Source organism: Heliangelus exortis, chromosome 4, assembly GCF_036169615.1.
Source record: "Heliangelus exortis chromosome 4, bHelExo1.hap1, whole genome shotgun sequence".
NCBI classification, from domain to species: Eukaryota; Metazoa; Chordata; class Aves; order Apodiformes; family Trochilidae; genus Heliangelus; species Heliangelus exortis.
The window spans coordinates 34,821,189-34,832,745 of NC_092425.1; positions in this window are offsets into that span (position 1 = coordinate 34,821,189).

Genomic DNA, 11,557 nt, shown 5'->3' on the forward strand with positions numbered 1-11,557 from the left:
CTCTGTCCAGTCTCTGTTGTAAGTTGCAAGAAGCTATAGCACAGGAAAGAAATGTCTACAGAACAGAGATCTGTGCTACAAACTCCCTTACAGATCTCCCACACAAAAAGGATACTTGCTGTACAGATGTTAATGCCCTTCAAGTCCCAGGCCCTAGTACAGTAAACCAGGTGTACCTAAATCACAATGAAAACAAAAATAATTATAGAGAAGGGAAAAAAAGGGCATCCTTCCTGCAAAGAAATCAGAGCAGACCAAGATATATATTCACCAAAAATAAAATTCACACTCTGGGGTTTGCTCCTTTAGCAGACACAGCTTCCAAAGAGCATGAGCAAAACTCTCAGCCAACATCAGGAGGGAAACTCTCTCATACAGTTTAACTCTCCATACTCCACAAATTCAAAGAATACACAGCTAAACTCTTACTGAGCATTCAGGATGTTGGGACTCTAGAAAACAGCTACATGAGTTGTTAGTGAGGAGAGCTGGTATTGCTTCCATCACTTGGGCAAACCTTGTCTATTTTGATTTGATCAGAAACCTCATATAAATCTAGTTGCCTCCATTTGGGAACTTCATTAGTGTAAATTAGCCTCCCCCCTTCTGGATAGTAAAAGACAAAGCCCTGATCATTAAAGAGATCAGTGCTGATTTTGATATAGGTTACAGCCCAAACAGTTATTTGGTTAAGGACTTATCCCTATTCAGCTGAAGAACACCTTTCATGCAGTTAACCTGGAAGAATTTAAACCCTATCTTTCTCTATTATCAGAAAACTATTCTACATGAACCATTTTAGCAATGAAGTTTATTAGTGAAAACCTCCAGTCAGGTATGTTTTGTGAGGATTAAATTCCATATTGATGTACACCCGGGTATTTACTAGGGAACAATATTTGTAGCAGGCTCAGCCCCTGGCATTAATAGAATACCTTGATTTTGGAACAGAATGTAAATGCTGCAACTTTGTTGTTGATTAGTTAATTTATTTTCGATTAAGAAGTGGAAAGTTGTCTCTGAAGATTCAGTGCCTACCAGGAAACTGCTTTTAGCTACCTTGTACTCTTCTGCTTGAGGTGGATACAGCTGCAATGCATCCTCAGAACAATTTTTTTGCCTAGTGTTTCTGCTATGGTTGGGAATAGTAAAGAAGAGCTCCTAAGGCTACATTGACAGCAATAAGAAAACATCTAATTTCATATATAAAGGACCTGGATTCTGTCAGAGGGCTCTGTGTTACAGTACTGTGCATTTCATCTCACACAAATGATACACAAAAAACAATTAATGGAGTTACAGGAGTTCACATACTTCAAGAGCTGAGTAATGAATGAAGTCATAGAGAGGCAGCATTCAGCAGAGCCAACGTCAGGAACCAGGCAGCAGGGAATAAAATCTGAAGTGAAGGAGTCACAAAGAGAAAAAGAAAAGGCAGGACTTTCAGATATAAAAAGGGAAAATAAATATTTCAGTACAGGAAAGAGAGTTTTCATGAAGGAGTAATATGGCTGACAACTTCAGAGAGATAGATGTGTCTGAAAGGAAAAAAGGAGCCTGTTTTGGTCTCATAATAACTGAGCAGCCCCTTCATGAGAGAACCAGCTTATTCTCATTACAACCATGTCTCAAATGTTCTTGTCAGTGCAAATGCATCCTTGGGATATGAATTAGCGAGATTATTTTGTTCACATCCTCTGTGCCATCTATGCTTCCCATTAAAGTCTCTTACTACAACTGGTTTTAGTCTTCCTAGGGTATCTTATTTTAACTTCCAATTAGCTGAGCTTTTGCTACTAATACATAGCAGTACCCATTCTCAATGTCTGCCATAACATAAGGGACTGTTCAGCCAGAGCCTGTGGTAGGAGTATGGGAGGAACATGGGTTGAGAGTAGTGGGAGCCCTGCCCAGCCCTGCAGGGAGAGGGAGGTTGCATCCCACCCCTTCCCAGGGAGCCACCACTGGCACAGGCTGCTCAAACATGGCACAGGTGAAAAAAGGGCACCAGCACTTTGATTTCAATCAGAATGTGAAAAATAAGAACCACACCACATGCTTTGACAATTGAAGTACAGATAAGTTTTTAAAACTTTTCTTTTCAAGCTGCTCTAAACTTTTGTTTTAAGAAATGTCCATTGAACCCCAACCCCAAGACAAAGATCTGCTGATGCTTTAGAGTAAGAAATTTGTAATCACAAAAGAAACCCAATATTATTCCCCTCTTGCTAACCTTTCCTTACTCTTTTTATGGTCTCTCCCCTTACCTTGCCCTCACCCCACACCCCCTCTCCTCCCTGCTCCTGTTCACTCACTCAACCAATCTTATATTCCACATCCTCCCACTGCCTCCCACTTTGGACACATATTCATGAATGCAAATAGCATCTTCCCAACAAAAAAGTAATGGGCAAGAGGAAGAAGAGAAGAAGTGAAGGGACATGCGAGAACTCTTAAATAAATGATGACATTTACACTGTTATGTAAACCTTACTTTACAGATCTCAGTGCTTCAAGAAAGTAGGTATTGCTGCCTCCTCACTACTCACAGGCAGTTCAAATATTTATTTTTTTTTCCCAAGAAATCCATTGTTTTCTCCCTACACAATTTGTTAACCCTTGGCTTACAGTGGACATGGTGTTGCTGGTAGCAGGATAAGGATAATTACTGGCAGGCAGCTGAGCAAGTTTACACTGAAGAGAAGCCTCATCTCCCATTTCCAGCCCATCCACTTCTGCTCCTGCACTGTCCATCCTGCTGGCATCCACACACTGGTGACTGAGCAGCTGCTGGGGTACAGCAGCCCTGCTTACCTGTCAGCTACCCAAATGGCTTCTGCCTAAAAGATGGATTTGAGAGCTACTTGAAATTAGGATTTTTGCCAAAATAAATAATCTCGTGCAGACACACTGCTCTTTCACAGGTCATAAAGGCACTGATTCTGTATAAAGTTGTACATTCCAAATAAAGCATTAAGCACCTCAAACTCCAGTTTGAAAATTAAAATTTTCTCTTCAATGACACCATTTGTTAGGTATTGTTGAAAAATGCTTGGCAATATCTTTTTTCTGAGCCTTCTTCCCTGAAACAGCTTTTGGACAACTCTAGGTTAGTTACCTACAGGCAATCTGTTACCACAAGGTCAGAGTCTAAATCTTGTTTCTTTGAACCTCATTTCCATACAACTAATTATCCAACATCCTAATTCTGCACAGATCTTTAAACTAGACCTGCAAAATTAACGGCAGAATCAAATCATCTAATATTTAATAAATCTCAAATACAGTAATTTCCCTTAATATATATAGTTCATGAGCAACCACCCTTGATTATCACCCAATAGAAAGGTCCTTGAGTGCATCCAGAGGAGAGCAACCAAACCAGTAGCAGGGCTACAGGGCATGTCCTGTGGGGAGCAGCTGAGGACTCTGAATTTTTGCAGTTTCAGAGAACAGAGAGCTGAGGGGGAACCACATTGAGAAGGGGAAACAGAGGGAGATGCTGAGCTCTTCTCCCAGGGATGCAGTGATAGGATGCATGGAAATGGTTCAAAGCTTTACCAAGAGAGGTTCAGACTTTAGGAAGCATTTATTTACCAAGAGGGTTGTTAAACACTGGAGCAGGCTTCCTAGAGGGGTGGTCAATGTCCCAAGTCTTTCATCTGGACAATGCCCTCAATAACATCCTTTAACTTCTGGTCAGCCCTGAACTAGTCTAGATGATCACTGTAGGTCCTGTCTTATCTATTTTCTGTTCTACTCTACATTTTCTGTTCTACTCTACTCTGCTCTGCTCTGTTTGTACAAGGATCATCAGTAGTGTCAAGCTGGATACAAGGAAGGCCCTCTCCAGTGTCAGCACTACAGTAATTTTCTTACTGCATCAGGCAAATGAGAGTGGTGAGAATTTGAAATCAGGAGACTTTCCTGTGCTGCACATCAGAAAAATTTTCTCTTCTTGTCACAGAAGCTTCTCCCAGTGATGCCTATGCCATGCAAGCTGTTTTGATTGAATCCTTTTGCCACCTGTAAAATATGTGGATGGTTTCTGAGGATGTTATTTTTGGAAACAACACATTACATGCTGTAGAAACCATCCCCAGTATTAATTGGATGTTGATCCTCAACCTTACACTACACGTGGAGAAATACAATGCTTTTTTTCTTTAGCATAATTTGATTCCTCTGGACTTTCCATAGACCTTAGGTATCACTCTTTAAGATGTGTTCAGTGAGTGACTTCACTAGAACAAGAAGGCCCTCTCCATATTTTAACAGAATAGCTTCTTGTAGACTACTAAAAATTAAAATCTAGCACAGACACATAGTTACAGTTCCTATGGACTTAGAAGAACTTCCATGAACACACGTAAGACATCTTATGGGCCAAGATACACAGGCAGTGGCTGCTTGTTTACAGTTTATCCTTTTACACAAATATTTTTGGCTTTATAAGGGGCAATTAAGGGAGTAAGGAGACCAATATTTGCTTTTCCAAAGAAAGACTGTAAGGAACACAATGTAAACCTGCAGATGAATCCAAGACAGAAAACATTTCCTCCCTGCCCTCAGCCCAAGGCAATATGTGGGGTTTTACCTGCTGGCTCCCCATAAGAAACAGAAGATAGCACAAATCTTTTTGCTGCTGTTGTCTTCTTCACAAGGAAAGTGTGCAACAAGAGCCTTTCTTTGGAGCACACCAAGCAGAACTCCAAGGTAACCTTTGGGCTCAGTGCTGGTGGAAAGATATTTCAAGCAGTGAGACAGGGAAAAGTAACCCAGGGCCTTAAAAATCAAATCACAGCAAAATATTGTTAATTTTTTAAGTTGAATTCAGGGAACAGGAATTTGAACATTTTTTTGAAATACAGAGGATATCTGACTCCATCATTAGTTTTTTTCTTCCTAAAGCAAACAGATCCAAACCTTGGCTGGTGGATCAAGTGTAGAGAGGACATACTGCAGCAGAGACAGCTTCTTGCTGTAAAAAGTGTTTGCTGTTAACTGTTAAAAGTACCATGAACAATTCCTCTGCATAGGAAAATATAATTTTACCTCTCTAAAAAGACTGATTTACAAACCTGTGGATATATAGGTTGCCTGCTCTCTAAAGCTTCTTTAAATTTAACCCCAAATGCTATACTTCTTCATTAACATGAATTTCCTGGCATAGTATGACCTAGTTAAGGTGTCACTTTTGGAGCTTGCTAAGTATCTCTATCACTCAGTGGGAATATAGCCTTAATAATCAGTTAATACACTTCCATTGAAATTTTTGTAGTATTAACAAAAATTAAAATTTCCCAAACTTAACACTTCCTTACTTTGAAATTAAATGTTTCTTTGTTTCAGGAACAAGCATAAATTAGTGCAGTGAGAAGACAAGAATTGCATCTTAATTGTACTGGGAGGACTTTTTTTAAAAAAAACTGTGGGTAACAAGTGTCATTTTGCATATATTAAGATTTAAAGAGGTGTCTCTGTTACAGCTGATGTGTAACTCAAGACTTACAGAGTTGCAAAAGTGTAACTTTATGCTAATTTCAATAAATTATGTATAACCCATTTACAAAAACTTTATGGGCTGTCCTTGATCCTCACACCATGTTGGGATTGTTCTGGTGTGGATTTATCAGCTTGGTCTCCACAGGGCTCATAAACTGTTACTGCTTACAGGAAATAGGATTTAAGTTATCAGCCTTCTTCCCTATTAGGGTTTTCACATGCCACAGACCACAGAGCACTTTGTTTCATGGGAGCTTGAAAAAATTCCAAAGAGCTTCTTTATTTGAAAAGTATTATTGAACAAAAGAGGATGAAACGTCAAGCTTGTGCTATTCAGAGATATTCAAACCAGACATTTCAGCATAACCATTCTACATTACCTTTCCACAGGCTGGAGCCCTGGATCAGATCTCATTGTTCCCTGCTTGTGGTTATTCTTTTCATTCAAACTTAGTGCCAGGATTAATGACCAGGACTGGGTGCACCAGCCTGGGTGCATGAAGGAAACAGGGCAGACTGTGCCCAGGATGGAAGCCTGGCCCTGGCCCTGGCCCTGCCTCTGACTCCAGAAAAGAAGACAGCAAAACCACCACAGCTACCACAGGTAGCATGAGGAAGGAGAAATAGCTCATACAACTCAGTTTTTTTTAAATATCAAGCAAGGCATTGTCTCTTTTACTGACCTACTGATATTCCCTCTGGAAAGTCACTACTCCTACTCATTCTTAGTCCCATCACTTCTTGAAAGGTATAGAACTTACTGGCACTTTGAAGATGAAAGCAGACCCTACATGGCATTAATGCAAGTTCAGTACAAACTATTCAGGAGGCAGATAGAGCAGTTTCCATCACTTTTGGTTTATAGTCTAAACAAAATACATAAAGCTAATTATGTCAGATAACAGTATGATAAAAACATCTGATGTTTGTATAGCATATTTCACATTAAAGGATATTAATCTGTTACAGCATGTTGAAGATGTAAGATTAACTGAGTTACAAATGGTTAAGAGTGATTCCTGGTGAAGGAGAAGTCAGTGTTACCTGGCATAGTACCCTATATGAAACAGCAACATGCCTCTATTCTGCCTCTATTTATTTTAAACTTTCCACATTTCATGTGGTCCTGAGCTTAAAATTGTTCTTTGAAAGAGAGGACAGGGAGATGCCCATTTTGAACAACAAGTTCTGAGAACTTTCTCTACTTGAAAGCACTCTTCTAAAAGAAGGGGTTTAGTGCCAGCTGTATCTGTGCCAGTAAGCACAGGAACATCGGGGTGCCCAATCTGAGAAAGCTGAAAAATTTTCTGCTGAGTTGTTTAAGACTGCAGAATCACAGAATCATCATGGTTGGAAAAGACCTCAAAAGTCACTGAGTTCCACTGTCAACCCAGCAAAAAACCCCACCATGCTCACTGAAGTGCTTCATCTTTTTTAAGACCTCCAGGGATGGCAACTCCATCACTTCCCTGGGCAGCCCCTTCCAGTGCCTGACTACTCTTTTGGCAAAGAAATTTTTCCTCATATCTATCCTAAACCTCCCCCGGAGAAGCTTCAGGCCACTTCCTCTAGTCCCATCATTATTTACCTGTTCTCTGCACAGCCACAGTGGTTGATGTCCCAATGGGTCCCTTCTCTTGGCCACCAGCACACCCAGCAGTGCTGTCATCTGTTGCCAGGCAGAAGCCTCCATCAGCTCTAACAAACTGGATGGGACGTGCAGATCTCATCCTCCCCACAGAGTTTACAACCAGCCAGAAGGAAAGAAAGCTCACAGACCTGCAAGTTCAGAGCATAACTTGCTGGTGCTTTGTCTAGTCTGTAGATCCCAGTGATACAGTAAAACTGTTCACAGATAAGAAAATGCACAGGGTTTGGTGAGCTTTGGATTGCAAGAAATGTTTGCAAAGTACAGCTGCACCTTTTCTTTATTTTTTCAGTTCTGAATTAGGACAATATGGATGCCTAGGTAATTTTTGCTCCCTTTTGCAGGGAGCCAGAATCAGCCAAATAAGCTCCTCTTCCTAGACTTCCTTCTCCAGCTCATGCAAACAAGGCCTGACTTCTAATCTCTTGCTATCCACCCATTTTACATGTTTAGACTCATTTCTAGTATTCCAGTCCTCATGGGGTTTTGGTATGATACTTTGAACCTCTTCAGTACCAACTGACTGACATGCATCTTTCTAATAGCTCTGCCCAATTCTCACACTACTTCTCCAGATTTAGATATTGCTTCTTTCCAGAGAGTATACTCAGAGTTTCACAAGAACACAGATGAGGAATTCAGCAGTCCTAGAAAATAAATTATTTTATTCCCAAAAATCGTGGGTGAGCACAACCTACCTGCTCTTGTCTTTCTGTTTTATCAACTTTCATACACAGATTCTTGCCTCACAAATTTTTCTGGGGCTTTGCACACTTGTATAGGTTTGACCACTATTTTCATCCTTCTTACACAGGTAATGTGAAAACACTTGCAGTTTCCAGGGCTGTTGTCTCCCTGTGGCTCTGGCCAACACTGAAGCCATCTGACGCACAGTTCCCTCTGCTTGCTATTTCAGGATTTTGGCTGACAGGTAACCAGCTTCCCAAGTGCATGGAAGCTCTTGCTGCTATTTCAGGTGTGCTCCATATAATCCCACAGCTCTAACCCCTGCATCTTACCCCAGTAAGAGAAGTCTTCTCCTGTCTTCCTCTCACAGATGCACCATTAACCTGGTGGACAACAGGAGACACAGATTCCCACAGTGCCATATTTCTTTTAGTGGTAATGAAAGGAAGAGACCTTTTGAGCAATGTTTAACAAGTCCACTTACCTAAAGCACACCATGGAGTAGATCCTCCCCATGCTAGGGGTAAAAGCAAATTATCTGCTACTCACAGGCAAAATACACAGATATCACTTCCGCAACTAGAGAAAGGTTGTATGGAGGATTTGTTCTGGTTCACACTCATGAGACTTTTCAGGCTATGAGCTTTTGAAGATAGGATCACTTTTACAAAACCTTTCTTAAATTCTGACCTTAGAGGCAAGAACTGCCTTATAGAACATGTCATCACCTCAGCTGCTGTTACACCAAATAACACCATGTAAGAGCACACTGTATCTGGGACTGCACGTGCAGCATGGGACCTCACAGAACCTCTTATTCACCAAATGCAGTTGCAATGCAGAGCAGTGTGTCAAAAATGCCTGAGAAACAAAAGAGGAGACGCTTTCAGTCGTCACAGCAAATTATACTTTCCTGCCTGACAACACAGAAATTTTATGTAGTGTGTCAGGCAGAGGAGCTGGTGCAGCCTTCATCTGGTGCCAGTTCAGAGCTGGTGCCTCTGGAAGGTACCTGCTGAGCTCAGGATTGCTGCTCAGTGCCAAAGACACAAGCTCAGGATGGCTGCTGAACTTGCAGTGGCAAGTTTCCTTTGCCCACCAGGAGAGGAACAGGCCAGGGCAGAAGAAGTGTCTGGGAAGGACAAAACTGCTCCCTAGCCCTTGAATAAAAAATTCAGAAGCTGGAAAAGCTCACAGAAAAATCTTCCCACTTTCCTGGAGTAGTCAGGCACAGCTTGAGCCTTGCCCAATACAAAAATGATTGGGTAGAAGCATCAGCATGACTGATCTCAGGGACCCTGGAGAAGAAGGAAGACACTCAACCACCCTCCACCTTTAAGCCCTTTCAATTAACAATGGGATTTTTTTCACATGTGATTCAAAGCAGCTTGTATGATTTACCACTTATTTTAGCAGAGGCCCATCACTCTACAGAGGACTGGGGGGAATCCAAACTAGAGGAGGGTAGATTTAGATTGGATGTTGGAAGAAGTTCTTCACCATGAGGGTACTGAGACACTGGCACAGATTGCCCAGAGAGGTGGTGGAAGCCCCATCCCTGGAAGTTCTTAAGGCCAGGGCTTTGAGTGACCTGATCTAGTGGGAAGTGTCCCTACCCATGGCAGGAGGGTTGGAACTGGATGATCTTTAAGGTCCCTTCCAGCCCTGAAAATTCTATAATTCTATGATCACAGTAATTCAACAATACACAAAGGTAATCAGGAACTTTAAAATGAAATTCTGTCTCTGAAGAGTATCCACCAGCAGGTTGGAAGCTGACGGGTAGGAATTAGAGACCAAGACAACAAAAGGAACCTTGTGGCTGGTGTTTACAACAAGGGGTAGTTCCCCTATCAAGGGGAACCTATTGATGAAGCCTTCTTACTCCAACTACAGGAGGCATCATGCTCACAGGCTCTTGATCTGATGGGGAACTCCAAGCACCCCAACATCTGCTGGAAAAGTGGCACAGTGAGCTGTAGGCAAGCCAGGAGACTGGAGTGCATTGAGGAGAATTTCTCATGCCAGGAAGAGTCCTTTCAGGGGGGATGAGATCCTGGACCTGTTGGTCACCAACACCTGTGAGCTAATCAGAGGTATCAAGGCTGGAGGCAACCTGGGCTGCAGTGATCATGCAGTGGTGCAGCTTGCAGTCCTGAGGGATATGGGACCAGCAAAGAGTAAAATCAGGACCCTGAATTTTAGGAAAGAAACTTCCAGCTCTTCAAGGAGTTAGTCAAGAGGATTCCTTGGGAAACTGCCATCAGGGACAAGGGAGCAGAACAGAGCTGGCAGACCTTTAAGGATGCTTTCCATAGAGCGCAAGAGCTCTCGACCCCAGGTATAGGAAATCAAGCAAGGAAGGCAAGAGGCCAGCAGGGCTGAGCCAAGATCTGCTGGGCAAACCACAGGGCAGGCAGGGAATGCACAGGCAGTGGAAGCAGGGACAGGTATCCCAGGAATAGTACAGGGACTCTGCCCAGTTGTGTAGGGATGAGGTCAAGAGGACCCAGCTACAGATGGAGATGAACCTGCCAAGGGGTGCAAGGAGTAGAAAGAAGAGCTTCTATAGGGATGTTATCCAGACAAGGAAGATCAAAGAAAGTATTCCCATCCTGATGAGAGAGAGTGGCAAACTGGTAGCAACCGATGAGAACAAGGTCAAAGGAGTCAACAAATTTTTTGCCTCTGTCTTCACTGGGAACCTCTTCCCACACCTCTTGAGTGGATGGACCATAGAACAGGGAGAGGGAGAGCAAAATCTCTCCCACTGTAAGAGAAAATAATGCTTGTTACCACCTGAGGAACCTGAACATACAAAAGTTTATGGGACCTGATGAGATGCATCCCAGAGTCCTGAGGGACCTGGCTGATGTAGTTGCTGAGCCACTCTCCATGATATTTGAAAGGAAGCCTGATTCCTGGAAAAGTTCAAATCCAGGTTAGATGGGTCTCTGAGCAACCTGGTCTGAGTGAAGATGTCCATGCTCATGGCAAGCAGGTTGGACTTGGATGACCTTTAGAGGCCCCTTCCAACCAGAAGCACTCTATGATTCTATGAAATGAAATTTGTCAAGGCACTCAAGGCAGCTTGATGGAACAACATAAAACCACAGTGCCTCACCGGCCACATAGTCAGGATTTTGTCACTTGGGTGCTTCAGTAGAAATGGCAATAGATCACTCAAGCTCCCTTTCTGAAGCATTGTATAAAACCCCAAGGACTCAGGAGAGGAAGTTAGAGTTGGAGGTAGGTGTTGGGAACCTTCCACCTCCTATATTCCAATGCTGATTTGTCAAAACTCTTTGTGAATCATATATTTTAAAACAATAAAACGTCTGAAGGAAGGTTTTCTTGAACTGAGAATTAGACTATTCTTCAAAAAAAGAGGAAAGGTTTGTTAGTTAATGAGTAACTCCCAGTAAGAGTTGACTGTACATCCTCTGCTAACCACAGCTATTCCATGCACACACCTGTGGACAGGGTCACTGGAATAGCAGTTTCTGGGCACAAGAGCTACATGAGCTCATTTTCACTTGAAAAAAAATTAGGAGTTGATAACCTTGGCAACTCAGCAGCAGAGATGGCTTTGGAGCAGAGGTGTCCATCTGGCAGAGGCCTGAAGATAACACCTCATTTAGCTAACACAGTTGGCTTTATCAAATGACAAGTGACCAAAATTTTCAACAGTACTCAGCATATCAAATTGTGTATGTT